General features: G+C 48.5%; 1 protein-coding gene across 7 annotated transcripts in view; it reads left to right on the plus strand.

The window, feature by feature from the left end:
* Ralgps1 (Ral GEF with PH domain and SH3 binding motif 1) overlaps window positions 1–26,517 on the plus strand; it is a 269,430-nt gene that overhangs the window by 81,481 nt on the left and 161,432 nt on the right. The gene's annotated exons all lie outside the window — the stretch shown is intronic.

Raw genomic sequence — 26,517 nt, forward strand, 5'->3', positions numbered from 1 at the left:
AAAGGTGTGCTCCACCATGCCTGGCAGGTCATTATATTTTTTATTAAAAAATTTATTTTTGTTTTATGTGTATGAGTGTAGTTTATGTGTATGTCTGCAAGTATATAAGTGCACCACATGTGCACAGTGCCCACAGAGGCTAGAAGAGGTCATCAGATCCCCTGGAACTGGAGTTATGGATGGTTGTTAGCTGCCAATATACAATATAAGGGCAAGTTAGAAAAATTACTCACCTGTCTATAAGCTAAAAGCTATTGGTGTTGAATTTAAAATTAAACAACATTTATAACAACATAGAAAATAGAGATAAATCTAACAAAAATATATAAAACTTGGGGCTGAAGAGATGGCTCTTAACCTCTGAGCCATCTCTCCAGCCCCTAATTAGGCCTTATTTTTAAGAGCAGTTTCAGGTAATAGCAAGATTGAGGAGGAAGTACATAACCTCCTGCATGCTCTCTTCCTGCCCAGCCTCCCCCAGCACACACATCTGTCAGAATCAATGACCCAACATTGGCACATCATCATTATCCATTTTGACAGGTGTTTAATAACATATGTGCCGAATATGTGTGTTATAGAATGATCTCACTGTCTTGAAGCTCTCTCTCGTCCTCATTCCTAGCACCCACTGACATTTTTATGGCCTCCATGGTTTTTCCTCTTTGAGGGTGTCGTGTAACCAGAACCCTAATGAGTCTTTTCAGGCTGGCTTCTTTCACTTAGCAATGTGCATTTCCTTTCTTTTTTCATGCTGAATACTATGCTGTTGTCTGGATGTGCCATAGTTTATTCATCCACTTACCAAGGGACATCTGGGTTTGCTGCCCGGTTTGTGCAGTTGTAAATAAAACTTTTGTAAATATTCATCTTCAGATTTTTGTGTGCACACAAGTTTTCATCTCCTTTGGGCAAATCAGAGAGGATGATTACTACGTTATTCTGGAAAGGTGGGTTTTTTTTTTTTCGTTTGTTTGTTTGGGTTTTTTTTTGTCAGGTTAGCTTTTTCAACTTAGTAGATGACAGACTGCCCTTGGAAGTGGTCGTACCTGTTTCCATTCCTGTCAGCAGTGTGTCAGCCATTCTGCATCTTTGCCAGCACTGGATCTTGTCAAAGGATGAAACAGTGAATGGGGCGCTTACCTGAGTGGGCATTTCTCTCTGTTGTCCTAGGCACTCAAATCCTGGCTGCTTCAGTTGCCCTAGGCTATCTCTATAGCTGCATGTTTGTTGCAGTTAACTTTATCCAGGTTTCATGGACACTGTAATACTCATTACTTCAGCATAGAATCCAAAGTGTCATTCTTTATTTTTAAAACTCTCTTCTATATAAAGACATTTTCTCAGATGATTTTAAGGTATGATTCTAGTCCTGAAGGGTTCAGCATAGCCGGAGCTGCTGCCATGGGTCTGTGAAGACAGCTCACTTTGTCTCTTCCTGTTCTAGTAGCTGGAGTATTTCCCCTTTGAAAGGGGTTTGTGAAGCACGCTCTGTATTTGTGTTCACATTAATCCTAGTGTAAGTCAGAAGTACAGTGAGGCTCACACAGTCTTTGGATTTGCTCTCCTGTCCGGGTGCTTGGTGACAGGATTCTATTCACTGATCATGCAGGACCTGCAAACAGGAAGGACCACCCACCTCTCAAAGATGCATAAGGGAAGGGGCTTTAGTTTGTAAGAAGACAGTGTGGGTTGGAAAGGCTGGTGTTCTAGTTGCCATGACAAATGCCATGACCAAGAGCAACTTAAGGGAGGAAAAGGTTTATTTGTCGAACACTCTAGGTGACAGTTCATCATTGAAGGAAGTCAGGGCAGGAACTCCAGGAATAGCTTGAAGCAGAAATCTTAGAGGACTGGTCTTGCTGGCTCACAGACTCGTGCTTAGCTAGCTTTCTCATACAGCCCAGGACTACCTTCCTAGGGAATGGTGCTGCTCACAGTGGGCTAGAGCCTCCTGTATCAATTAATAATCACGACAGCCCTCCCCACCCCATGCTCACACAGTCTGATCTGGGGAGCTCCTCACTCTCCACTATCCTCCCATGTGACTGTAGGCTGTGTCAAGTGATAGTCAAAGCTAACTAGCACAACTGGTTTTAAATCTTTACTATTTTTAAAATTAGCTAACAAAGTAAGCAACAGGTTTCCATATAGGATTTTCACCGGTTTCATGTTGGTTGGTTACCACTCTTCCCATCTGCTCCCATTCCCACTGAACCCTTCCTTTGCCCTCATCGTTCAAGGTGGGATTTTTTTGTGTGTGTGTCTTTTTGAACAGGGTCTCCCTGTAGCCCCAGCTGTCCTGGAACTCACTGTGTAGACCAGGCCTGCCTCTGCCTCCTGAGTGCTGGGACTAAAGGTGTGGGTCACCACACCCGGCAAAGGCTGGGAATATTTTAAAACTGTGTACCCTAACATGAAAGCCTCATTTTGGAAAACTTTTCAAAACTGCTTGTTGTACTGCCACAAAAGGAGTCCCTCTGACAGGTGAGAGCCAGCACACTGTGTGACTTGGGTGTGACTGAGCCATGTGGCTCCAATCAGAGGGAGGAGCTTCAAGCAATTCCTGGTCCTTTGTAGAGTCTGCCCATCTTTTGGCATTTGAGGCAGGTCATGAGATGTGGCTTCCGTGAGCTGCTAATGGCAGTCTGCATGCAGCTGGCTCCTGCTGTCTGCATGCTGTCTGATTTATTATTATTTTTATGTGTATGAGTGTTTTGCATGCACATATGTAAATGTACCACTTGTGTGTAATGCCTGCAGAGGCCAGAAGATGTCAGACCCTCTGGAACTGTAGCTACATGTGGTTGTTAGCTGCCATGTGGGTACTGGGACCCAAACCTGGGTCCTCTGTAAGAACAGCCAGTGCTCATAACCACTGAGCCATTTTCTAGCTCACCCCCACCCCCAAGTAGAGTTCCAGGTCTGCAAGTAGAAATTTCCAGGTCTGCAAAATAGTGAAGAGGGTTTTTTTGTTGTTGTTGTTTTTGTTTTTTGCCAGGTTCCATTTGACTGAATGTCAGTGTTCTGTACAGAGGAGCCATGGCTTGGTCTGCCAATGTATCTGGCTCTGCAGCTTTGATGAGGCAATGGCCCACATGCTTCTGTGGCTAGGCCCGGCAGGCCTGATGTGCTAGCATGCGGTGAGGGCAGCTGCCATGGTTCTGAAGGCCTGCTTTGAGAGCTATGGTTTCATCAGAGTGAGCCCTAGTCACACTGTTTTCTCAGGAGGCTTGCTTAGGAAGTGGAGCAGAACAGAAAATTGTGCCAACTACCCAGGAGCTCCCTGGCTGTCCTAAGGACAAGTTTTGAAGTACTCGACTGAACTTCATGCTGAAATTCTGCTTCTTTTTCCTTTGAAAGCAAAGAAAGCCCTACAAAATAGAGAGAGGTATTCTTTCATGACTTGGCTTGCCTACCAGCCATTTTTGGTCGTATAAGTGAGGGAGACCTTTCAATCCACCCTCATAGACATTGCTGGGGCTTGGGCCCTTGGGGCCATGCCATCCTTTGGAGAAGACCCTGGGGAGGGGCAGGTGTACAGACTTTGTGCCTCCAGGAGGGGGAGAACTATACTGTCTATGGCACTGGAAATCCATCACAAAGCACTCTCCTCTACTGAAGACTGCTGCCTCCCAGTGGAACCTGAGTGTGGACTGAGTTCTTCCTTAGGGACCAGCCATCAGTTCAGCGAGGATGACCCTGATTCAGGCTTGAGGATGAAGAGAAGGAGGCAGCATGGGTTCAGTGTAAGCCCCTGGAGTGGGTGCTGCTGTTCTGAGTGGAACTTCTGTGTGCCACCGCTTTCCCCAGAGAGTCCTGTCTCCTTGTGCAGCTGCCTGCTCTTGGGGGTCCTATTTGTTTGTAAATATTTGTTGTGCTGGATAGCTTTAGTGTCAGCTTGACACACCTGGGTTGAGGGAGCCTCAAATGAGGAATTTCCTCTATTGGACTAGCCTGTGGCCATGTCTGAGGGGCATCTTCTTGATGAGTGATGTGGGAGGGCCCAGCCCACTGTGGGTGGTGCCACCCCTGGGTAGGTGGGCCTGTGTTGCATAAGAAAGCAGGCTGAGCAGGGGCCAGGGGAGCAAGCCAGTAAGCAGCATTCCTCCATGGCCTGTGCTCCAGCTCCTGCCTCCAGGTTCCTGTCCTGAGTTCCTACCTTCATTTCCCAGATGAACTGTGACCTGGGATATGTAAGTTAAATAAACCTTTCCTCCCCAAGTTGGTAGTGGTCAGAGTGTTTTGTCACAGCAATGAAGAAACAAACTAAGACATTTGTTGAGATCTAAACAAAAGCTAGGACTGACTGACCCATTGTCAAGGGGGTTTCTCACAATTCCAACTTTATTATGTTTGTTGGTTTGTGTGGCACATATGTCACAGCATGCATGTGGAGCTCAGGGACAGCATGTGGGACATGGCACAGCATGTGTGTGAAGCTCAGGGACAGTGTGTGGGACATGCCACAGCATGCATGTGGAGCTCAGGGACAGCATGTGGGACATGGCACAGCATGTGTGTGAAGCTCAGGGACAGTGTGTGGGACATGCCACAGCATGCATGTGGAGCTCAGGGACAGCATGTGGGACATGGCACAGCATGTGTGTGAAGCTCAGGGACAGTGTGTGGGACATGCCACAGCATGCATGTGGAGCTCAGGGACAGCATGTGGGACATGGCACAGCATGTGTGTGAAGCTCAGGGACTGTGTGGGACATGCCACAGCATGTATGTGGAGCTCAGGGACAGCATGTGGGACATGGGACAGCGTGTGGGATATGCCACAGCATGCATGTGGAGTTCAGGGACAGTGTGTAGGACATGGCACAGCATGCAAGAAGAGCTCAGGGACAGTTTGTGGGATTCAGTTCTCTCTTCCACCATTGATTGATCTTAGGTCAACAGACTTGTCAATAAGCACCTTTACCCCCTGAGCTATCTTGCCAGCCTCCAACTTTGTGTTCAGTAATGATAATCATTATAATTGTTCCAACAGGAACTTTACACAAAGCCATCCACTGAATATTTACAACATTCAAAGAAGGTATGAAATTTTATTATCTTCCTTGTTGAATGAGGAGAAGCCCAGGGAGGCTGTGGTTATAGGCTGGTCAGGAGGTCTGGCTTCAGGCTCCCTCCACCCATGGTAGACCCACGTCTCCCACAGCAGACGGCACTGTGCTCTGCATCATAGATTGCATATTAGTTTTATTATCACAACTTAAATCACTTTTGATTCTTTTCAGGAAATTGATAATTTGTGCATGGAAGAGAAAGTGGGGGAGGAAAAATGATCCGAGAAAAAGATATTTTATTTAAATTGAATGTTAAGGGACTGGAAAGATGGCTTAGTGGTTCAGAGCACTGGACCCAACACCCACATAGTGGCTAACAACTGTCCATAACTCTAGTTCCAGGGAATCTGACACTCTCTTCTGACCTCCATGGACATTACAGGCAGGTAATGTACTTATATACATGCAGGCAAAACACTCAAACACATAAAATAAAAGAAAACAAATTGAAGTTGAACATTAAGATAGATTTGTATAAAATTCCACATGGCTTTGCTGGTCGCACTCTCCTGAGGACAAGCCCATAGCTTTCTTTCAGTGGATCCCAAAGGCTCCCGAGATCCAAGCACCAGGACCCCAGCTGATGTGTCTGTGTCCCCCAATGCATAGTGCTTGTTCTGTAAATTTTCATTGACCCACTAAATAAAAAGTTGGTGTCCTTAAAGAGAAGCCTCTACTATCTTGAAATTTTACTTTTCCAAGCACTTTGCTTCGTGTCAGTTAATACAGGAGGATAACACTCAACTGAGTTCATCACTCAGCACCATCTGTGGTCAGGCGCTTAAAGGTGAACACATTGGACTGTGAGGGCCTGTCTCTGCGCATTGCTTAGTGTCTGTGTAGGGGAGACCCATGACTCAACAGTCTAATAAAGGCGAGGGCCGAGATGGGAATGGCTCTTGCCACAGAAGCACAGGGAAGGATGTAGACCCAGATGGGGTGATGGTGGGCCTGGGTCCAAGAAGGCTTGTCTAAACCATGGTGTCTAAGCTGAGCTCTGGGGACAGTTGGAACTGGCCAGGTGGGCAGGAAGGTTTTAGGTAGAGGAGGCAGCATGTTCCAAGACCTGAGGAAAGAGAAAGATGAGGAGAGGGAGCCCAGAAAAAACTCCTCAACTTGGCTATATCAGACCAGGATGCTATCATGGATGAGTTGGGAGCCAGCCAGGAGTGGTCCCAGAAGACCCTGTGTGCCAAGTCAGGCAGTTTGCACCCGACTCTCATAGCAGCAAGGCGACACTGAAGGGTTCCAGAAAGCTAGGAGATTTGAGGTACTCGCAGTGCTTCCCCTGGCTGCTCTGTGGGGACAGCAGGTAAGAGACCATTGCATGGCATGGATGAAGGACAGCGGACCATGTGAAGACAGTACAGCACCTACTATTGGATAGAATGGTGCCCATAGGTGCAGGGCTTAGAGGGATGTGGCTGTGCAGAGAGAGAAAAGAGGTCAGAGATCTCTCTAAAATTTGTGGTCTAGGCACCCAGGATGACTGGTGGAGGAAAACTGACAATGTGCTCGTGGGGCAGGGTCCACACAGAGTTGGAGTTTCCAGGTGTTGAACTTGAGTTCTGTGAGTTACCTACTTGAGGAGTCAGTGGCAAGAGCATGGCTCTCCAAAGAGCATGGAAGAGGTTGGGCTGTTCTGCAGACCCAGTAGAACTCTGTCTCGTAGAAGTCACTGAACCTGGCCTTGTCTGTAGATGGACCTCTAGTCCTGTGTGGGGTGCTGTGGGAGTGACTTGCCATTATAGTTTCAATAGTGTACCATGTGCCTCAGAGAATTGGGACCCTAGTGGGGCCCAAGAAGCAAAATCCCTGGAAGGCAGTCTGGAGAGACATCCCAATGGCTACTTGCTGGTATGGGGGTAAGATGAGCATCCTAGAACAGATCCCTGGTTCCCAGAATCCTCCAGGAAGGAAGGAAAGAGGCAGGGCTCCAGTACCTACTCTGAGGAGACTTGTGGCCTGTTGGATTATAACATGGTTTATGGTGCAGACAGAGCTGGCTTTGAGATCCTGCTCTACCACAAGCCAGGGGTGTCAATCTGGACAGGTTAGGGAACACCTCTAAATTTTCACCAACTCCTCTGTAAAATAGTATTGATTAGAGAACCTACTTTATGGGCGTCGGGAGGATATGGATGGTAATGAACTTCAATTTTACCTGGCCTCTTCGGCTGAGTCCCATCACTGCTCAGGGAACAGTTGCTGTTCAAGCTCTTTTTCTTCCCTTATTTCTCTGTGACTGTCGTGCCCTGTCAGCACCCAGATGTCTCTGATATTACAGAGACAGAACTTGAATCTCAATCCTATGGGTTTATGAAGGCCAAAGCTTGCTCTTTAGATCCAGCCAGTTCACCAGGCCTCATTTCTGTCACAGAGACCAATTCTGCAGTGTTACACAGTGACGTGGGACACCTGCAGGCTCCTCCCAGAGGATCCACCATTCTGAGTGTTAGGGAGCCACTTAGACTCCACAGAAAGGGGAACTCGGGAAGCACACAAGCAGCTTTCACAGACACCTTCACATGAACAGCTTTCATAGGCACTGTAGCCCTCACCAATTCTGAAATACAGTGGATGCCCTGTCCTGTGGTCTGCTCAGAGTGGCCTCATCTAGCTTTCCCAGTTCTTTCCCCTCCCTCCTTTCCTGCTGGGGTGCCCATCTGCCTCTCTTCATCATGGTAATAGTTCAGATTTCCCAGTGCCCTTTGTTCTACATCATCCTCTGGTCACCGAGGGAACTCAGCAAGCAAGACCACCCTTCACGGAAAGTTATGGTATAAATAACTACCTTGGTGTGGTAGAGTCCAGTTCCATTATTTTTATTATTAATGACCATGCGTCTCTCTTTTTGATCTACCAGTTAGCAGGTGAAGTCTACAGAAGGTACTGGGAGTATAGCTTTTCATGTCTGACTTACCTAGGTAGAAACCTGGACCTTTTGATCTACTACTGTGTGGCCTTGGGCAATTTGCTTCAGTTCTCTGAATTCCTGGGCCTAAGAGTTCATTCAGGTCAATTTTCCCCTTCTTTTAAAGCTACCACCACCCACTTCATAACCTGGAAAAAATTTCCAAAGTGTACATCTGTGGTAGGACTCTACCTTAACTCCTTCCCTCCCCACTTCCATGGACTGTTAGCTCATAGCCCTGAGTTTGTTGATGTTTATCTGCAGGGAAACAAAGTTGTACACTAGGAATAGTGACAGAGGCTCTACCACCTGTCTGAGTTGGAGGTCATGTCTCCAGGCGGATGGGTTTGGTTCCAAGTAACAGGAAATAACTCAGGTCCACTGGGCTCAAAGGGGTATCTGCTAAGCTTGACCGGGTGCCTCACGGGAGCTGGAGGTGGACAGAGGCTGGAATTGGGGCCAGACACTGATCTTCCATCTTCTTCCTTTCCTCCTCCTGCCCTCCACTGGCTTCCTCTGACTCTGGGCTGCAGAGGGGCAGAAGTGGACTGTCCTAAGCTCCTGTGTCCCGGGGATCAGTTCCTTCCCTCTTTTTTTGCCTAGATATCAAATTCTTACTTACATTCAGAACTAATAATCACCTGGTGAGGGCTGACTTATGTCTTTCAGAATGACTAGCCACATCTCACTGGCAGGATCCAGGTTAGGAGTGGGTTCCAGAGAAGAGCTAGTGTTGGGATCAGTGTCCTCCAGGGCACCCTGAGCCTAATAGGTCCTTTCTCTCTTGGAGACCTTCGAGCTCTGAGACCCTGCCTGCTTCAGTCAGAGCCTTTCGAATTCCTTCCATGCTTCTTCACAGACACTGGGAAGGAGCCCAGGGCTGATGTGAGACCTGCAGAGGAGCTTATTGTGGAGCAAGGCCCCTGCAGATTGGCAGCCTCCCCGCCATCCCAGTCATTAACACAGCTTTTGGTTTTACCAGGTCTGGTCAGCTGTGGGGACTCTTGTCTGCCAGAATGTGAGCTTTTGGTAGCGTCTTGAGGTTAGGACGGGACGTCTGTGTGAGTCCATCCTGCTTTCAGGGACTCTCCCTGTGGGCTCCCATGTGCTGGCTCCTAAGTAATGAAAGTTGGTCTCTGTGGAGTTCCAGGCGCCCTGCTGCCTGTCTGACCCATCTGGACTCTGTGGTGATCCCTTGGACCTCCTAGGAGGTGGAAGGAGTCCCAAAGCCACCCTATCCCTTCCTCTTGGGTGGTCATGGCGGCACTGAGAGGATAGGGCATAGCCTCGAGGGGTAGGGAGGTGTCTGGCCTACTGGCTCAGGATGTGTATCTATACAGACTGGGCGGGCACTTCCTATGGACTCAAAATTCCATGGGAGTATCAGACAAAATGTCTAGCATAAGCACTGCATTTCACATCTTTTGTCAGTCAGATCTAATTGACATGTGCAAAGTCATCTTGGTACCTTCTGAATAAACTTAGACTCAATTGAGATCTCGAAGTTGACTTACCCTCTCGCCCCAAGATGTTTTTAAAAAAATTAATGCTTATTAATAGGCATAACAAGATTTAGGCTAAATATTAGAGCACAAATGAGTTTGCATGGAATGGGGAAGGTAGTAGACTGTCCTCCGTCCCCCATCCCCATCCTCTCTCATGCAGAGTGGTCCTGGCAGTGCCTGCCCGCCTATAAATACTTGGGGTTGCCTCACTGGCATGTCAGCACAGGGCGGGAAGCAGCCAGATGTTTTTACAACCCATAAAAGCAAGCACCAGACATGCTCCGAAATTCATTAGTGTTTGCTTGTCATTACAAATAGCCTGTGTTGTTTGCCTTCTGACTAGACGGCTGCTGGCAGGGTCTAACTGCAGAGCATGCAGGGCTCTGAAGCCCAGGTCCTCCTGGGAAACACAGTTGAAAGCACAGTTTCAGTTTACAGCTGGAGATTGTTTCTTGCCCCTGAGCATAGGTATTGCCAGTTCAGGTCTGTAGACTCAGACCAGCTTTTCCTTAGTGGAAACCATGCCTTCCTGGATGGCGCCTACTCCTAGGATGAGTTGTGGTATCTTGCCGAGTTGTTTTTCCCCTTCTGCACTGCAGACAGACTCTCTGGAAGGGATGTTATACCCCGATTCTCCCCCGTGCAGCAGAGTTTGAACCATCTCTCCCTGAGCTGATCCCCTGCTCAAAATAGTCAGCCCTGTTTCTCTATCCTCTTCCCAACTCTTGGACCCACAACACTCAGGGCCCAGGCTGTGGCTGTCCACCACAGTCCCAAGGTAGCTGGGGGGTTGTGGAGGCCTCCAGGCCAGCTACCTCTCTGATGTGGGGGCAGACAGTGACTGAGAAGCCTTGGCTTCAGATGTGCTGAAGTCAGGCCTTTTGGCAGCCTTGAAGTCTGAGTGGCATCTGGAGGAAGCCAGTGTGAACAGGGCCAGATGTCTGAGGTCTCATTTAGAGATCAGGGTGTAATTGCTCCCTTCATATGGCTGGCTCAGGTGTTCCTGGGGTCTGCATGGGGTGGCGGGTTCCATGCTTATCATTCGTGGACCAGGCACAGACTACAGTGCCATGCTCTCTGCCTGGCATTCCAGGGGATCCAGGAATGAACAGCAATCCCTGGTCTAAGGGGAATGGTAAAAAATTTACCTACATGGCTATGATAGGCTGAGGGCTGGCTGTGAAGGAAGCTAGTACTTCTAGCTGGGCCAATAGGTAAGGCACCTCGAGGGGTCCCATTTGTTGGTGGCCAGGAGAACTGAAGTAACGTAGAAAACAGGAGGAAAGGGTGTCCCAGGTGTAGGGAGCAGCTGGAACACAGGTAAGGCAAGGGCAAAGAAAGTGGCCTGGTTGGCAGCAAAGGATAGAGAAAGGACATTATTTGAAAGAAGACCAGTGAGTGGGAGGAGCTACTGTGGAAGGTTCAGTGCTCTGATTTTGGTTCCTGGGGAGCCGAGCTTCCTCCCAGGGGATGGACAGGCCCCTAGCTCTATAGCCCATGGCCCAACTGCCCACAGCAAACCTGTGGTGCTTTGCTTCCCCCATGCTCTGCTGCGCCCCTACCCCTCCTGTATCATTCCTGCCCATGGGTAAGCCAGCAGCATGCACCTGCCTGTCATTGGCATCTCCTCTCCCCAACTTTATCCCCATCCATTCTCTGCCCTGCCCCACTGAGTCCACTTTTGTCCCAGTGCTCCTCAGCTTAGACTGCCCACTCGTCTCCCCTGGGCTTTGCCATCTATCTCCCAAAGGGCAGCTCTGCACCCACAGCTGCTTCTACCCTAATGCCCCTTCATGGGTAGCTTTAAAGTCTCTACCCACATCTTGTTCAATCTTTCCAGTACTTTCCCCAGAGCCTGGAGATCAATCCCAGGTGTCTAACATGGGTATGCAGTCCACAGGAGAGTGCTTGTCCTCTCCGCCTGGCCTTTCTCTGGTCCTCTCTTCACACTTCAGTTTCCTCTGCTGTGGTCTCCTCCCAGGCCCTTTGATGTCCCTCCAGCTCTACCATGCTTGCTTCCCCTAACCCCACTAAGCCAGCCCCATTGTAGCCTCTGATCACACTCAGAATGCATTCTGTAGGGTGTTCAGAATTGATGCCTGTCATCCCCATTGAAAGGCAAGCAGCTCTGTACCACTGAGCTGTGCAGCTGGCTGGATATTACTGATCAGAGGGGCACTGAGAATGTGAACAGCAGGCTGGGCCTGCGGTTGGGAATGAAGCCATGGTCTCGCTCCCTGCCTTATAAATGGTGGTTTCACACCATGGAAGGCTGATGGTTCCGGCGTCTGAAAGTCTTCTGAATACTTTTAAGTAAGTGTTCCTATATAGAGCAAACATTTGGTTTTTCCTCTTGCTTTCAGGGAGGAAATGGCTTTTTTGAAAAGAGCCGTTCCTCCTGGTCTACTCAGACTGGGACCATCCATGGTCATCGTCAGGCAGTACACATGTCAAAACACCTTGCAACCTGAAGGATATTCCACTGTGAGACTATTACTGGAACTTACAAAACCCTGGTACCGTTTCCAGAAATCCTCTTCCGTTCAGACTGCAAGCTGCTTGTGATCCAAAAGTGTGTTCCTGGGGTGGGAGAAGACACTTGGTGTAAGGTACTCAGTGAAGCTTACCTTGGCCAACCAAGACTAGTCTGTGGCTCCTCCTATGGCTGGTCAGCCATGTCTGATTCTGCCAATAGGGCTCCTGAGGAATGAGGATGGCCTTAGGGCTGGGGCAGCTTCAGTTCCCATGCCACCTCTAGACATGTCATTTCCTGTGGCCACTCAGTTCCAAGTGACGTCTGCTCACACCTGGGCCTCCTGTCTGGTTACCATCCTGTATCCCCCAGTCTTCTTCTCAGACCTCTTTGTGTGGAACTGCCAGGAAATAGTGCCTGCCTTGATTAATTTGCATAAGTTAAATGAATCTTCTTGAACCCCAGCCCTCTCTTCTTCCTTTTCTTCTCTCTGTGTCTCCTTCTGTCTGTCTCTGAACCCTGAGTCATCTGTCCTCAGCCTCCCCCTTCTCATCATGGCTCCCTGCCTGCACAGCATAACGCCCAAGGGCCCACAGTTCCCAACTCCAGCTCAGCCTCTGTGCTTCTGCAGATCACGGTGGTGGCTTGAGGGGGCGGGTACGTGAGGGCATGGGTACCCCCACCATGTTGTAAGAGCTAGAAGTGACCCAGGACAGCTGCTGTGTAACCTGTTGCTTCTTGCTCTTTCTCTTCATTGTGGAGTGATAGCTTTTAACTTGAGATAGATATTGTTAAGCTTCAAAGAAGTTTTTTTAAACATTTATTTATTGTGATAATTCATTCTCAAATGAATGTCACATTTTGTTAATTCATAATGTCTATTAGGATGATGTCATTGATTTTTTGCCCTCTTGGTAATATCATTGTGCTTTTTGATGACCATCAGTTGATCTCTTGCATTTCTAAGATGGGCTTGTTGGACTTGGAGATTCTGTCCGTCACTTTTTGGGCTCTGGAATAAACTAGTTAGCATGAGTTATGTGTTCTGTGAAAGGTTCAGATAACTCACTGGTAGTCACATGGCTCTGGAACCCTTGATTAAACCTCACTCTCTTTCTTTCATATTTTTTAGCATACTTTTTAACATAGAATGGTCTCAGCTGGTGCAACACAGAAGGCGATATGGGGAGAAATAAAATGGAGCTTCTGGAAGCTCACGCCTCTGAGAAAGATGCGGGCTCTGACCTGCTCGGCATGTTCCTGCAGGACTGGCTTGTGTGAAGAACCAGAATTCCCAGGTTTAAATGGCACTAGAAACAGTGCGGAGCAGATTAGAGAGGGCCGAAACCCAGAGTGATGAGTTAGGAGACAAGTGAACATTTCCTCCTAAGGTTCAGAGGTGAGATGAAGGAGGCAGACCTGATGAATGGTTCAAGCATGTCCTGTGGTGGAATACAGCCCTTCAGAGCAGAGCAACTGCCATCTTTACAAGATCAGCTGTGTCCACCTGCAGAAGATCATCACAGCTGGGCGTGCTGACTGTTGGAGTCCCCTCGTACAAAGGCGTGAGGAAGGTCGTGCGACACTCACCTGAGTATCCAGCCACGTCCCCCTGCCACTTGTATTCCATCGATTCTTCCCTAATTGTGTGTAGCCTCCTACTCTCGGGAGGGGCTAGAGTATGTAGGCTGGGGAGGACTGGGGGAGGGGCTCCATCTGTGTGGCTGTGGGGAAGCCATCATTCATGCTGGGTGAAGGCTTTCCGGTGGGGCAACTTTGGGGTCACCCATGCTTTGTAAGTAAGCCCAATAAACTCACTGACTCCCCAGGAGGAACTTTGGTGAATGTGAACTTTGGTTATGGTTGGAACCTTAGATGGATAGGGGTAGATGTTGCCTAGTTCCTCATCAGGAGAAGATTCTCCCAAATGGGGCATTGGGAGTCTGAAAAGGAGGGAATGGGCAGATGCATGAAAGTTCTTGTAACGTATTAAGGACAGAAGGCAATTGAAAGCACAGACACAGAGTTGAGTTCAATAGAGAGACAGGAGGTGTGTGTGCACACTTGAAGATGGGGTTCTCTGTGGCAGAGGGTGCCAACTCCGGAGACCAGCAGATTTGGCTTGATCCCAGCTTTCCCATTAATTACATGCAGGGATTTGAGCAATTTCTTCTTCAATTCAGGTTCTGTTTCTTCATCTGTGAAATGGGGCAATAATACCTGTCTTACAGACTTGTTGTGAAGGCAGTGGATAAAAGTGCGTTAACGAGTGAGCATTTAGCATGTGTTCTTGTTCCGATTGTTGGCATAAAGTGACAGGTAAAGCTAAAGGGTGAGTTCAGTGTTCTTTAATGAGCTGTTTTGTTTTTCAGGGTTTTTTTTTTCAATAAATAATGAACAGGTCCCTTATCAAGAAAACAATGTAAACAAAGTGTATTTATTTTTAAGAGAACATCTAAATGGTGTATTTGGGGGGGAAAGCAACTGAGCCATGTCCTCGGTGACATGGCAGAAATGGCCCCGTGGCTCTGTGGACCTCCTGTGGGCTTGTCAGTCTTTTGGAGCTGAGCTGCTGGTGGCTATTGTCCACTCTGTTAATTGGGCCTTGTCTGTCATAAGGGCAGGAGACTGTTCTCAGGACTGCTCTTGGCTGAGGCCCGGTGCTGACAGCTGGATTTAATTGTGCAGAGCAGCGCAGGTCTAGGGCTGGAGAGGGAGTGTTTTGGGAAATCTGCATCATCATGACCCTAAATCTGGTGCATGTTTTCCAACCAGACAGCAGTCTGAGGATCTGGAGAAACAGTAGTGGCTGTGAGTTGTTCTATAGGAAGGAGCGGGACTGAAAACCGAGGAAGAGGAATCACTCCTCTTTCAGCATTTCTTTCCCATGCATTCACTGAACTCTGTCCTCATCCGCTCTCCTTCCTCCACCCCATGGGATGTGCCTGGCAAGAGTCCTGAGGCTTTAGGGAGACCAGCAAGCTCCCTCCTCCTGAGCACTGCATCCTCCCTTTCTCCTCTCAACCTCCAGCAGGTGTTTGTTTCAAATGACTAGTTATTCTCATTAGAAACAGTGGGGTACCACTTGCTGTCTCCAGCTAAACACAAGCACAGCAGAAATGTCTTGTGAATTTGGCCGCCCCACTGCTCTTGCTCATGTTATCAGGGTGGTCAGACCCACCTAACACTCAGGTGAGGCTTTGGGGGCCCCTGTCCCTTGTTCCTCTACTGCCTTCTTGTCCCACTCAATGATTCTGTGCTTGCCTGCCCTGGCGCCCCCCCCCCTCCACCTTCCACTCTCTCCATGGGCTTCCTTGCGGTTCTCAACAGTAATGGGGTATTCCTAACTTGGCCTTCACTTGTCCCCATCCTGCTGCTTGGACCCTCTTCTGCCACAGGTACAGGACACGGCCTTCACTTCTTCCCATCTCCACTTCAGTTTACCAGGCAGGCCCTGGAGACAAGCCTCTCTAGATATCCCCCTCCTTCATTCTGAGCAGTGTTTTTCCCCCTAAAATGTATCATCCCCTGACTTGCTACTGATTCTTCTCCCTCTTCTTATAGAACCCAAGGTCCATGGAAGCGAGAGTGTGTTTGCTGCATTGCCCAGACCTTCCTTAACTGCAGAATAAGGCACAGACATGCCTCACACACCTCCACCACTGCCATCCCTGACTTTTCCCTTTCTAGCCCATCATGTTCCCTGCCCCCTCCCATCATCCAAGAAGTAGCTGAGGACAGTTTGGCCAGTGAGGCCTGTAGTGAGGCTACACAGAAGACTTGGGTCTAGAGAACGTCTTTTAGGATAGACATCAATCTTTGATTGGTCTTTATTGCCCCAAGTTCTGGCAACCTGCATTCTTGTCCCTTCCCAAACCCCAGAAGACACTAAGATCTTCACCGTTGGGGACCTCTCCATCACAGTGTCTGGCACCTGCATGTCCCCATGCTTTCCCTCCTGCCCTGGATTGGTCCTCCCTCCCTCCCTCCCTCCTCTCCTGCCTTCTTCTCTCCTTTTCACTGTCTTTCCCTTTCCGTTCAAGTCTCACAACAGTTGGTTTTGTTTTATAAAGGGGTGAGGGCAGCAAGCCATGAGCTTTCTCTGAGCCCCTAGTCTGCTGCTCCCTCTCATGTGGACTGTAAGACCTCTGCACCTGTCTTGGCCTTAGCAGCTCTCTCCATAAGACCCCGTGTTTCTCATGATTCCTCCATTGAGAGGTGCAAAGCATCTCTTGGTCATTTGGGAACCGCCCACTATCTATATAAATGTCCACTCTGACAGTGATCAGCAAGTTGTGATTTTATAAAAGCTTTGTATATTTTGGAGTATTTACTTAACTGTTAAAACTTAATTTTTAAGGTAATATGCCATATACTGAAGTTTTTCTTTTTAAAAAATATTTATTATTTTTTATTTTATGTGTATGAGTGTATTGCCTGCATGTATGTGAGTGCAACCCGTGTCGTGCAATGCCGTGGAAGTCAGAAGAGGGCTTCGGATTCCCCTGGAACTGGACTTAAGGACAGTTCGTAGCTGCCACATGGGTGCTGGGAATCGAACCTGTGTCCTCCGCAAGAGCAGTCGGTGCTCTTAACCACTGAGCCGTCTCTTTAGCCCCTGGAGCTGTTTTTCAAAGTACAGAAAACATGAAGAAAACCACCGTCTCTTTAAACTGCTTTTTCTCCTGGTTACTTCTGGACTTGTATTTGGCTCACTGAGACGTTGATTTCCCGTTTCATCAGCTGTGTTTATTCTCTCTTGTCTCTTGATTTCTATGCTTTTCCTCCCCTCCCCACCTGCTCACATTCTGACAGCTGCACTTTTCTATCGCCCAAGCTGTGAACTCCCTATTCAGACACTCTGTGGCTCCCTTAGATGGACTCGGACAGTAGGAAACCAAGGAAGAGCATCCACTGCCATCATGGCCGCACACCTGTTACTCAGTGTAGAATGAGCGATGGGCTAGGATTGGGCTTTATTCTCTGACAAACTCGTGCAGTTCTGAAGAGACTAGGCCTTGTACCGGGCCCACATGTTCTTCTCTCCCAGTCCATCAGTGGCTCCATAGTAAGCATATGTAATGTGTAAGAGTGCAAATATGAGAACATAGGATGTTTGTCTGTGGATATATAGAAAATGCTGTTTAAATGGATGTATAATATTTAAATATATGCAAATAGGAATCCCTTGTTTTTTAAGGCCTGGGGATTATCATCCTTTTCCTCGTCATTGTTTACCCTCCTCAAGTCCTCAGACATGTCCAGGCTTTCTGCTTCAGTTTCATCGAATCGTGTTTTAATTGCTCCTGTTGTCTCACCTCCAGGAGGCTTCATCCTGCTCCACGTTGAACTAGTTGTTCTTTGGTCCCTTTGCGCAGCTGTCACCGTGGGATTTCTTTGTGGTTCCCGTGGTTGGACTCTTTTTTTTTTTGAAGTCGTCCTTACTGAAGCTTACTTCCATCCAGGGGTGAGCAGCCCTATGCAGCTTGAGATAGTGCTGTCACATCACCACCGTGTTCCCTCACAGCCAGGAGAGCATGTCTGGCCCCTCAGAAGTTCTCTTCATAATCACTTGCCTCTTTTCCTTTCTGACCAGCGAGCTGACTCCCATCCCTGCAGTTTTCATACTGTCACAAAGATGGAATCACACAGTGCTTTTGTGTTCAGTTCCTTTCACTTTACGCAAAGCTTCTGATGTTCTGGGTGGATGCCTACATCGCCGCTTATGCTGGTTGTTCCTGTTTTATTAAATATTTTATTTATTATTTTTATTTTATGTGTATGAGTGTATTGCCTGCACGTAGGTAAGTGCACCCGTGTTGTGCAGTGCCTCAGGAGACAGAAGAGGCTGTCAGATCCCCTGGAACTGGAGTTATGGACAGTTGCTGTGGAAGTGGAGTTACAGATGGTTGTGAGTCACCATTTGAGTTCTGAGAACTGAATTCCCATCCTCTGCAAGAACAACCAGTGTTCTTAACCGCTGAGCCATCTCTCCAGCCCCTGTTCCTGGTTTTATGGATAGACTGGGATTCACCTGTTCCCTCACGGTAAAAGTTCTAAGCAAATCTTTTGTATCTGTGTTAAAGAAAACTGGACCATTTTCTTAATATTGAATTGTAACAACTCTTTGTATATTGATTGTATGTCTTTTTTGAAAAAAAAATCTTACCATGTAAGTGTTACACTTTTTTAGTCTGCTGCTTTTCATGTTCTTAGAGTAGCAGCAGTTTTTATTTTTGTCTTCATCCCTGAATTCTCATTCTCTCCTCTAAGCCTAATTTTTTTTTACTTAGGTTTTTGGCTTCATAATGCTGGTTCTACTCCTGGGCCTGGGGGCTCATAGTTGTTCATGCCTTTTCCCTCCTGGCCTTTCTCCTAAGTGGCCAGGGCAAGAGACAGCAGTATGCCCACTCTGCAGGAAGACAGGTCAGGGCAATGAACTATAGACCTCCAAATGCCAGCAAGTGGGGAGCTTTATTCTGGAGTGCCAGAAGGAAGCCAATACCTCCCTGTCCTGTTTGCCCCTGGTGGGGGCAGATGGGCAGTTGCTTGGGCCCCTGTCTTCTCCCTCCCTTTCATCCTCTTCCTGTTCCTGGTAATGTAGCCAGCCTCTCCTAGCCCAACCTCCCTACCCCCAACTCCCACCCCAACCCCAGGCAGCTGACTCCATCACCTCTGCAGTCCCTCCTGGCATAACCCAGCTTGGGACTGTGTTTCCAGGTAGCTAAAAGCTATACCAATGTCCAGAAATGCACTGAAGTCTCTCTTGGGAGTGGGGGGAGTCCCTTCCTTTCCATTCTCTTTGCCAGCTTCGGTTTATTTTTCCCCTCTAGGCTTTTCCTCCAGGTCTTTGTCAGGCATCCTGGGAGCAATGTGTCCTTTCTCATTCAAATGTGTTCCCTGATTTGGATTCTGTGCAGCAATAACTAGTGGTGGTTTGGGTTTGTCCCAGGGGCAGGTGATGGGCAGAATCCTGAACTCAGTCACTGTGCTGTTTCAGCCTTGACTAACAATCTCACTGAAAGTGACAAGACAACAAGGGTTTCAGTTGTGTGGACAGCAAAACACACACTAGTAAAGGCCTCCTGTTTTAGTGAGAGCCATGAGAATCTTCTAGAACTGCAGATTTTACTCAGGGGAGAACTTGTGGCCCTGGATATGTCCCCTCAGTAGATGAGGATCCTTAAAAGGGACCTGGCAACTCTTCTCAGTTCTACCTCTCCGAACCTCAGAGCCTTGTCTCCCATGTGGAGATGACACTGGACCTGTGTCACCATGTAGATTTGATTGGTAATGTGGATATACCTGCCACAGCCAGTGGGCTGTTTTGACACACAGTAAACCCTGCAATTGGTTCTGGATCTCTGCTCCTGGGAGAGCTGTTGACTCAGAACTCCACAATCTCTTTTATCTTTTATGCTTAGCCTGTGAAGCCAGAGGCGACGTGTCCCTTTCTGGCCTTGGTAGATTCCTAGGTCAGCTCTGAGCCCCTGTATCGGTCAGTTCCGTGCCATCACCCAGCTCTCCTCTCAACTGACACCTTGTCATGAACACAACTTGTTAGAAACAGGGTAACATGTTTGTGTCTTTTCATATTATCAGAATTTATTGAGTAACAATACATTCACAAGTAACATCAATTTCATTGCCTTTAATTGATTAACTACTATTGGCTTTGTTGGCAGATGTGGCCATTGGCAAGTGCAGGCTCTTCTATTCCAGTCTTAAATAGTAATGTCGTCTCTTAGGTCATACATTAGTCTCTGTGTGTGTGTGTGTGTGTGTGTGTGTGTGTAAGACTACCAGAGGGTTAAAGAGGCCTGACTGAAGGCAGGAGTAGAGAGCTGTCAGATACAAAGAGTGACTGGAGGTGCTTAGATAAGATAGTGGTGTAACCCAAACCCAGCTCTTTGGAGGTGCAGAGCTGTAGTTCAAGGTACAGGGTCTACACTAAGTTGGGCTATCATGCTGATCTGAAGACCTAGGGACAAAGTTGGGAGTCCTTTGCCTATTAATTCTGTGACATAAGCATTAGATGATGGTGATGGTTTGGTGGGTGCTCCTGTACCCCAGTGTATTATTTTTCTTGTTGCTATGACCAGACTTCAGATGAAAAGCAACATAAGGGATGACAGGTTATTTTGGATTACAGCCCAGAGGAGTGCCGTCCACCATGGTGGAGAAGGTGTGGTAGCTGGCGTGGTCCACCCAGGAAGCAGACTGAGAACGCCAGAGCTCAGCTGGCTCTCCCCTTTTTTTCTTTTGGTCTTTTTGAGACAGGGTCTCCTTGTAGCCTCTGCTGGTCTGGAGCTCACTATGTAGACCAGGCTGGCCTTGAACTCACAGAGATCTGCCTGCCTCTGCCTCCCGAGTGCTGGGATTAAAGGGTGCGCCCCAGGCCCAGCTTTCCCTTTTTCCTTTTTATTTAGTCTGAGATCTCAGCCCATGAGTGGTACGACCCCCTGCCTCCACCCCATTTAGGGTGGGTTTTCTTATTTCAGTTCAATCTTTAGAAACACCCACACTCCCAGAGACCTGTTGCCTAGGAGATTCCAGATCCAGTCAGGCTAACAGTGAAGATGAACCATCACACCCAGGACCAGGTGTCCCTTCAGTGTGGTCCTGGTCAGGAAATTGCATCATTTGTTGGTCTGATATGTTTGATACATCACAGGCCTGGTTTTTTGATAGTTTTGATATGCCCGTGCATTCCTGACTTAATTTGATAAGTTGGTAGATGGTAATATTTCGTGTAAATAAGGCTGGGCCTCATGGCTGGTGCTGGATGGATGGTGATTTGTTTACTTGTATAAACCAGACATGAAGTCATACTGCCTCAGCATTTGAACTCAAAACAGAGAAAACAACTGTGTTATAGAATAAAGTTGCTAGAGCAAAGCACAGTCTGAAAGTGACTAGCTACGTAGCAGAGAGGGACTTAGAGCAGCCTGATTTGTGCATGCTTGCTATGGCCAGCAACCCCATTCTTGGGTAAGAATGGGCTCCCACTACCCCAACTGTCAGCAGCTTGGGCAGCCTGGACAGATCAGCCAGCTTGCTTGTTATTACTTTTCAGTGTCAGGGTTGTATGAGGATGAAGTGAGATGACCCGCAGGATGCATTCAGCACAGTTGCTGGCATGCATCTCGTGCTCAGGAAATCTTAAAGCGCATTCTGGCTGGCCTGCACCCTCTTCCCAGGCCTTGGGGAGTCCTGGAGCCCCTTCAGACTTCAGGCTCTCTCAGCCTGGGGTTTAGGCCCCTGCTTCCAACTACTCATTGCCCCCTTTCCTGTGAATGTTGTTTTATTGTCAATCAGGTCCATCTGATTCCCTGAACACTATGCTCTCTGGCCTTTCTATGATGCCTATGCCCTCAGCACTCACTCCTGAGACCCGAGCCAGCCCTCTACCAGGCCCCTGTGGGAGGCTGGCCTGGGAGCTCTGCCACTTGTGCGTCTATCCCAGGACCCTTCCACACCTCTGCTAAGATGACTTCCTGTGGGTGGCAAGCCCTGTACATCCCCCAGGGGACTTGATGGCCCCTCTGTTCTTTACCTGTCTCCTGGGCCAGTTCTTACCACTGGCCTGGAGGGACTGCACTCCTTCTTCGGGCAGCCCCCACCCCACTCCCTCACTGGCACTGCCTTACTGGCTGCTCTGCCCGTGATGCTTCTAGAGCACCTTTGATTAAATATGTGTTGTTCCAGCAGCTCTTCTGAAGAGTATCTATAAGCAAACCTGGCAGTTCTGTTCCTTTGGTGTGTTTGTTTTCCCCCGTCAGAGGGTGGATGGGAGGAGGCAGGGTAAAGCTTGTGGAGGAACACAGAGGTGATGATGTGCCGGTGGCCGGTGCCAGCCTGGTGGTAGTCCCAGAGATCTGATCCAGTGACTCTTCCTTGAGGTGATGTGTTTTCCATGTAGACAGAGTGGATGTGATTTGGAGAAGGTTGAGTCGGAATTAAACCCACATGTGCAGGGTTATGTTCTGTCACCAGCTTCCTATAGCCTGGTGGCCTAGATGCCATGGAGGGGTCTTCAGGCACCCTTTCCCAGGCCTTCTCTCCCAGTGATTACCTCATTGGTCCACACACACTCAGGGTCAGGTCTTTTTTGGGTCATGACATGGTGTTTGAGTTCCAGAGCCCTAAGAACAAAGTCAGAACTGGTAGGGCTAGTCTCATAGCTGTGGGGCTTAGAGATGCTGTGCCTGGTGAGCTAAGACTGGTGTTGACTCTCAGTGTCACCTAGGAGTGCATGCAGGTAGGGATGTAGGAGGAAGTTTTTGTGCCAGTTAGACATTTTTCCATAGATGATGATAGTAATAAACATTTTCTTTTGAATGGCAGAGTGAGTATCTAAATGAATCCCATGTTGCTGTGAGTTTTTGTTTGCAGCATCTGTGCAGACACACCCTTCGAGTCTGGGCCTGCTGAAACTAAGGTGCCTATGGGTGCTGAGGGAGGTTTGGCTAACAGGTAGCTTGGTAACTTGGTCTGGAGCTCAGGACAGGAATATGGGTGATTGAAGGATACAGAAGCATGAACAGATCCAGGTGGGGCTGGGGGCCAATGTCATAAAAGGGCAACTGGAAGATGGGGCTGAGGACAAGGACCTGGGTGGAGGACAGCCAGGCAAAGACCATGGCCCTGCAGAGGGTCCATGGGGCAGTGCAGGTCACAGTGGTAGGGATGAGGAAGGCAGGGAGGAGAGGGAAGAGGAAATTCCCCTGTGGAGGAGGAGAGCAGGAGCCCGAGGAGCTAGAGGAGCTGGGTGGGGTGTGGACAAGCATCCAATATTATTGTTATTGTTAGTGGGCAAAGCTTCTGTATACCAGCACATGGAAGGAAGGGGGAACTGGAGAGGAGGAGTTGGCCAGGCCTTTGGGAAGGCTGAGTGATGGGATGGGGCCAAGTGCTGTGGATCCCAGGGAGGGAAGCAGAGGAGGCAGGAAGTTTTCTTTTCCCAGCTTCTGTTTTCCCTGGTGAACCCAGGGAACATCCAGGTGATGGAGGGCAGGTCCCAGAAGACCCTGGCAGAAGTCTATGTGGGCTCTCAGTTTCTGCATGCTTCCTCAACCTCAGCCCAGGACTCAGAGCCAGCCAGCCTGGACGATCTGTGGGCCCAGGGCTTCGAGAAGGTCATGTGCAACCCAGGCTCACCTAGGATGCAGAGCTGCCAGGCCTTCCCGGCCACAGCCCAAACCTGTCTCCCCTCTAGAGCCAGCCTTGTCTCCTCTGGTCAATTTTAACTTAATCACCATCAAATCTGTTCCATAGTGTGGACCTTTTTTAGGCATCGGTGGCTGGAAGAGTTGTGTTGTATTACTTCACTCTTTCCAGTCCCACTTCACACAGATGGAATCTCTTGTAATCCTGTAAGACCAAACACAGAGGGGAAGAGTGCCAAGGAGGTTGGGCCCAGAGTGTGGTTCAGAGCAGAGAATAGTCTGATTTCTTCTGACATCTTGATAAATCTTTCTGTACTGAGGCTGAGAGGTTCCAGTGCCGAGGACCTCATTCACTCAAAAGACACTCAAATGCCTGCCGTGGGCCAGGCCGCATGCCCAGCATGCCACTACCCTGCTCCAGAATCTTCCTCCTGCAGTCCCCAATGCAGCCCTGGGAACACTTCCAGGATCCTTGTCCTCAGTGATGGAACAGATGCCAGGACACCAGCAACTGGGTGACAGAGACAGGGCTGGGATTCAGAGTGGCCTTTTCTCTCCAAGTCCTCTGCTACTCCCACATCATCAGTGCACCTCTCAGACAGTGTCTCACCTTGCTGAGGTTTCAGTCTGAAATGAAACCTGTCTCCTAGTGTACAAGGCTCCTTAGGGAACTGCTGACCCCCAAAACTGCATTTGAATCATGGTCTGGCCTTAGAAATGTTCAAACCAAATAAATTGGTGGCACATGTGTGAGGATCTGCCTGCCTGACATTGGTGAAAAGAGAAACAGCAACAGGTTTTAGTAGTTCAGGATGGCAGCTGGAGGCTGGGGTGGGAAAGGAAGGAGGTGCTGTGTTTTTGAGCCGAGGCTGAGCACCCCTTGCCACCTCCACTTCAGTGTGCCCACATGGTCCCATCCTCTATGAATCCTGGGAAGATAGGCATTATGTGGCTGGGGTGTGGACAGCCAGGATCTCACCCAGGTCTAACTGTGGGTCCACACTGCCTCCTTCCAGATGTCTTCCCAAGTGGTCGTATGTGGAAATAAGATCACAGAGTCCAAGTGAAACACAGAAGCAAACATATACACACACAGACACACACACCCTTCTGCTACTTGCTGTATAGCCCTGGCTGCTCTGGAGGTCCCTGTATACATTAGTCTGGCCTTGAACTCATAGAGATCCATCTATCTCTGCCTCCCGAGATTAAAGGTGTGCTCCACCATACCAGGCACTACTGCTGTTTATTTTTAAAAGGAAGGGGAAAAAAATGTAGGGAACTCTCAGTCAGAAACCCAGGCAAAAAGCAGTCTCAATCCTGAACATGAGTTGAATGAACTGGGTTTATGGTTGATTATAACCCATACTTTTTCAGCATTGACATTGGGGGCCCCCAAGTGAGAGAGGTCTTCCTTCTGACAAACCAGCTCTAATGGGGCAGTAATTGTGTTTGGAAAGTGACAGAAATACGTACTTAATAGTGTGTGTGCAAAGAGAAGGGTAAATTCAGCTGAAGCAGGTCAAATATACACTGGAAATCCACTCAGGTACACAGTTCCAGACAAGGTACACCACAGTGAACAGGAAGTCCTTCATTGCCAAGAGATTCACATGTGATTTGAGAAGTAGAGTCATGGTATTCATTCAGATCAGACTCTGAGCCCCTTCACCAATTTGTTAAAATGGGTGTGGTGATAATTACTCTGAGTAAACCTACACTAAGTGCCTGCCCCAGGCCTGCTGTGCAGGGGGTTCTTGTTCAATGCTGGCAGTAGTTGACAGCATTGTCTTCAGATGTAGGGTCTAAATTCTGAAGCTGAGGCCTTGCCCAGGTCCTGTCAATTGTATTCTTTCTTGGGGATGACAAAGAACAGTGACTATTCATAGATGTGAGGCCGCCAGGAAGAGGTATGTCTCAGCTCCTGTTGGTCCTCATGTGTACCCCCACGTCCAGGTGGTTCATCTGGCAGCTAAGCTGCCCTCTGCCCTCAGCCAGTTTCCCACACATGCCTGACTAGGACTCATCATGAGACACTAAGATGATTTGATGAGTTTGTGCTTCAGACATAACTGTCCAGCCAGTAAGTTTTGTCTTTGGCTGTTCCTGCCATCCCAGTCCCTGACTTCCTTGATCTGTGTTTGCTCCAGCTGGTTGGCAGGTGACTCTCGTTAAAGTTCTTTAAAATGTTCCAGGTATGTACTTTTAAAAAGTTGCTTATAATTCAGAGTGCTGATGGGAATTTAAAAGAGGTCCTGGAGCTTGGTGGGGAACTTCCCTCCCTTCCTTGTCATGTGCCCCAAGGCACACCCTGGGGATGCTGGCCTTTTCATGATGGCCCCTTGGTCCTTTTATGTCCTCTGAATTATTCCTGGTGGTCAGGTCTGGTATTTCTAGGTTCTTGGCCTCTTATTCAAGGAACTGAAATAAAGGCTCACAGAGATTACAGAAATGGAAGAGGACCTTTATTCCAAGCAAAGCAGTAGAACAGCTCACGAGAAGTGCTGTCAGGAGGGGCAGTGGGCCACATGACTGAGGGCACTCTTGGGCCCAGATACTGTTTGGGGCTTCCTTTTACGGGGTTGAAGAGGAGGCATTTGGTTGCTATAAAGAGTGGTCCCAGTCGTTCTGTTTTGGTTGACAGGCTTGGATTACGTAAACCTTCATTCACTGTGCATGTTCCCTCCCATGATGTCTCTGATTTTAATCTATGCTTGCCTAATTATACCTGGGCATAAGATGGTAAATAGAGACTCTCCCTAGAAGTTCCCTTAGAGAACACAATTCGCCTTGCTATGCACACACCCCAAACTAATTCAGGCTGGATTGACCTTCCTAGCCTCATACCTGGATAGAATTGAGGTGTGATTGAATATAATCTGTTTGTTTGATGGTCGTTAAAGGGAGGAGAAATTTACCTCATTGTTCAGAAAGGGGTGTGTGTGCAGCTGGATGCAGGTGGGGGTCATGGGTTGCTAAGGGGTTGCTAGGTGCATTTTTTTGGAGACAGGTGTAGGTGTGGCCTCAGGCTGCCAAGTGCCTTGTTAGAAGAGGGGTGTGTGCATAGCCCAAACCACATGGAGTCACAGGTTGCTTAGCTGCTCCTGGTGCATGCTGCTTCGGCATCACCCCACACAATTGCTCCTGTTGTCCCCAAGTAGGAAGCAGCCTTGGAGACAGGTAAAACATGCATATTTGATTCATCAAATTATGATGCTAAGCCTACTGGGAAGGCAGACACATGCCCCTGCCCAGGTTAATGGTACCTTCCCTTTCTGTGTCTTTGGCTATATGAGCCATGGACGGGGCCAGCTTCAGGAAGGAATCCCAGGTAATTCCAGAAGCTTCTCTGATTGCAGCTTGGCCTTGGACTGTGCCT

The sequence above is a fragment of the Nannospalax galili genome, unplaced genomic scaffold (genome assembly GCF_000622305.1).
Source record: "Nannospalax galili isolate Female #2095 unplaced genomic scaffold, S.galili_v1.0 scaffold290, whole genome shotgun sequence".
In the NCBI taxonomy this organism is placed as follows: Eukaryota; Metazoa; Chordata; class Mammalia; order Rodentia; family Spalacidae; genus Nannospalax; species Nannospalax galili.